Source organism: Mercurialis annua, linkage group LG8, assembly GCF_937616625.2.
Source record: "Mercurialis annua linkage group LG8, ddMerAnnu1.2, whole genome shotgun sequence".
In the NCBI taxonomy this organism is placed as follows: Eukaryota; Viridiplantae; Streptophyta; class Magnoliopsida; order Malpighiales; family Euphorbiaceae; genus Mercurialis; species Mercurialis annua.
In genome coordinates this window covers 4268305-4272780 of record NC_065577.1, presented here as the reverse complement: position 1 = coordinate 4272780, position 4476 = coordinate 4268305, and positions in this window count along the sequence as shown.

Below are 4476 nucleotides of genomic sequence, written 5' to 3'. Positions count from 1 at the left end.
TTTCTATATACATGAGCTGAAATAAGATTAGAGTATTGGAAGAGCTAATTATATAAAATTAATAATTATATTTTTGAAAAGGTTGAAAAGGCTAATTATATAAAAATAGCAATTTAAAAAGTATTTTAAAATAAAAATCTAGTTGATCCCTAATTAAAGGGCTGGTTTCCCTGCACACAAACGAAGTATGGACCTATACAAATTATGATGAATTATTGGGGACGTATTGAAATAGAAACAAGATATTATTAAATTATAATATGAATTTTATTTTACTATACAAATTTTAAATTAAACTAGATTGAGTTAACACACTAATTTTTAAATGTATAGAGTTCATGTGGCGAAATAAATTATTACAATAATTAAGGGATGAATGTATAATGTCTAGCCAAAGCCCAACAACCAATGGTCACTTGCATGTGTGGAGGGAATGGGAATAGCAAGGCAACGTGGCTTATTTCTCACCACCAATTATATAGGGAAAAGGGTCATTTATGCCCCTAAGGTTTAATTCCATGATCAAGAAGCCTCTAACGTCCGAAAAGATTCAAATATGCCCCTAACGTCTTAAAATATTGACAATCAGACCCTCAATTTGGACGCATAAATAATACGTTAAGGGCTTTGTTGTCCAAATCAGGGGCTTTATTGTTCATTTTTTAAGATGTTAGGGGCATATTTGAACCTTTCTGAACATTGAGGGCTTACTTGATCCTAAAGCCAAACCTTAGGGGCATAAATGACCCGTTTCCCAATTATATATAATCTTCCTTAGAATCCTAGTTGGCAATCGTTCCAATTTTATATTCAAAAAAATATATGCCAAAACACATATTAAAATCTCTATATTATTATATTATTATAAAATTTCTTTATTTTATTTCCATTTATCAAAACTAAGTGTTTATATATTTAATCTTGTATACATTGGGTTCTTCCGTCTCAAAAATAAATTGTGTGTACTACTATACACATTATTATTATTATGAATGAGATAAAGTTTTATTCATATTTTTAGATTGAGTTCATGCATTTTCATTATTGTAGGAATATATAAGTAATAAAAATTGATAATATTTGAAATTCTATTATTAATTAATTATTTGCTTTTCTTAAGATTTTAAAAGTTAAAAATTTATTTTAAAAAATTTATGTATTATTTCAATAATATTTAGTATTCTTAGTGAAATTTTATAGAAAAAAACTGTTAAATATAGCTCACTTTTACAATTAAATATATAGTTCCGAGCCTCTAAAAGTAAACTTGTTATTATTTGAAAAAATAGTAACTTGTTGTGTTTCATATTTTTTCTTATTAAATTTTATTTTATTTCACTCTAAACTTGCAACGCACAATAGAAAAGGAGTCGGCTCAGGTGACGACTCTGGCATAGGTGCCAGTTTTAGACTTCTATCCGGCTGAAAGCGGCCGCCCCTTCGCTCCTCCAGGTTTCGCCATTGAGTATTATAAATTTTTTCTATGAACTATAAAATTACATGTGTATATATATATATATATATATATATATATATATATATATATATATACATATATATATGTGCAACAATCAGAAAACACATGACTTGCCTAATAAGGATTGTATAAAATATTGTATATGTATATAGCTACAGATATTTTGTCAACTTCCATTGGGGCAGGATCCTCCTATGATTGAAAGAAATGAAATAGTACAGCTCTAGAATACACATTATTAAAAGCCAAGTTTGGTACTTTTTAATTGAATATGGATTGGAAAAGAAAATGAGTGTTTAAATTCAATAAAAATATAGGTTTAATCACCAATAGATGTCAAACTTTCACATCTTGTGTTAGTTGTAGGCAAATCTTAAAAAATTATCAGATTTATCCAATTTTATTATACTATATTTCTTTTTCAGCTATTTTTAAATTGAACCGAATTGATGTCCTCATATTATTTATGTCATTTCTAATTCAGTTAATTAGCTGACATGACAACATCCCACATCACTAACTCAACTTAATCAAATCACATAATAAACCAAGAAAAACGAATACAAATAAATCAAATCAAATTAATAATTAATTAATTATTAAATTCATACATATTTTAAAAAAATAATATTTTTTAATTAATACTAATTTATTTTATTTAATAATTTGATAGATATATAATTAATTTTAAATTTTTACTAATAATTGATAAAATGTCTAAAATAATTCTTAATATTTTTCAATTTTCTATATTAGTACTTGAAGATGTTTTTAAAAAAAAAATAATAACTTCAGAAATTTTAATGTAATTTTTTTATTTCTCCACCCACCACCAACCTGCCGCCACCAACCACCACCGTCGGAAAAAATCTGTTTAGTGCTCTAATTGTATTAGAATTCTAAATTAGTTAAATCTAAAATTAAATTGACAATTAAATTGTACCACTATATAAATATATTGTTAAAATAGTAAAAGAACAATAGAGATAAACAATATACTATGAGGATTGAGGACCATGATTATATTACATCTAATTATTTATATGGTCAGTGACAAAGCCAGCCCCAAAATTCAGGTAGGACACAAATTCAAATATCATACAACAAAAAATATAATCAATATGTATAATTATTATATTAATGTAAAATAAAATAAAAAGTTAAAAATCACATTATATAAAATATATCAATTTTTTCATTTATTTTAAAAGCCTGTTTAATTTTCATTTTAAATTATGGACGATTTTTTAAATATAGTTTATTACATACAATAATTAATCATTATATAAACCAACTTAAATTAGTTCTGAATTAAAATTATAAATTTATAATCAAAAGTTTAAGTACCTTCAAATCGAAGTTTGATTAGTGGTGATAAATTTTTTAGATAAACCGAAGAAGATTTTGACAAAAATAAAAAAATTAGTCAAATTGTTGAGTTGCTAACGCACATCATGAGTATTAGAAATTAAATTTATCATATTTGAAAATAGTTAAAAAAATTAAGGCACCGTTTGGATTGATGGATTCTAAACGATGGATTCTAAACAATCCATGGATTTGGACAAAATCTACCGTTTGCCTAGAAAAAAAATTAATAGAATCCATGGATTTATAAATTCCCTCATTTTCTACAATCCATCATTTTTAAGGGTTTTGATTTCCCACCTACTAGGTGGGAAAGTTCAAATCCACCATTTTTTATAGATGATGGATTGTTATACTATTTATTATTTTCCATAAATAATATTAAAAATTCATTGATTTTATATTCAATCCAAACGATGGATTTTTAAAATCTATGGATTTAAATTCCATTGATTTAAAATCCATCGATTTTGCTAAAATCCATGGATTTTAAAAACCCTCAATCCAAACGATGCCTAAGAGTATGTTTTTGAATAGAAAATGCTGAAAAATTAATAATTAGAATTTAACTTGAATAGAGATTATACAATCTAAGAGAAATTTTAGATTGATTTATATAAATATTAAAATTATTATACATTTTAATTTGCCACACACTCCTCATATTTAGTAGTATCTTAGGCTAACCCAAATAGTACACTGGGCTTTGCTATAAAATAAAAGTTTACATCATTATTTTTTAATCAGGCTGTATATGGTTGTCCTCTTTTTACAGAGTTAATAAAAACAATTATAACGTCGGAAAAAGAAAAATAGATAAAATTGATTACTATTAACTTAATATTAATTATGGATAAAATATATTAATTTTTTTAAATAAATTTAATAAAAATAAATATTATTAATGTCTCTTAATTTAAAACTTAATAAATTGAATGATTATATTTATTTATAATAAAAATTCTAATTAATTTAATATTAATTATAAATAAAATATATTTATATATTTACAATGAAGTTAATTAATATATAGATTGGTAGGTCACATTACGAGCCACGTGCGTAGCACGTAATGCGAAACTATTTCTAAAAAAAAAAAGAACTTTTCACTCTAATGTCAGCCTATTTTATGGACCATTGAAATTTTACAATGCTTAATTATTCACTGCTATATAAACAAATTAAGAGCAATTACCAAATCTGGAAAATTTTAAAAGAAAAATCATTGAACATTTTTATATTTTAAGCACCTGAAAGTTATTAGACATGAATGATAGCCATCAAAACACATGAATGGAAAACATATTTCAGTAGGGTAGATCATGTCTCTCTTTTTCTTTCACAATTTATATTACCTTAGAAGTTCAATAATTTGTTGTAACATCTCACTTGGCACTTACACTTTTATTTTCTCATAACGTTCCTTTGACTACATATTAATTTTAAATATTCAAGTACAATAAGGTGAAAAAATAATAAAAATATAATGATCAGTAGCGAAATCAGAAAATAAAAAAGAAAATTTTAACTGGATAAGGGAGTAGAATAAAATATTTATAAAAATTATATCAACAAAGATGGAGAAACATTCGAAAAATGACGATAAGAAATGATTGATTATTCCATATCTT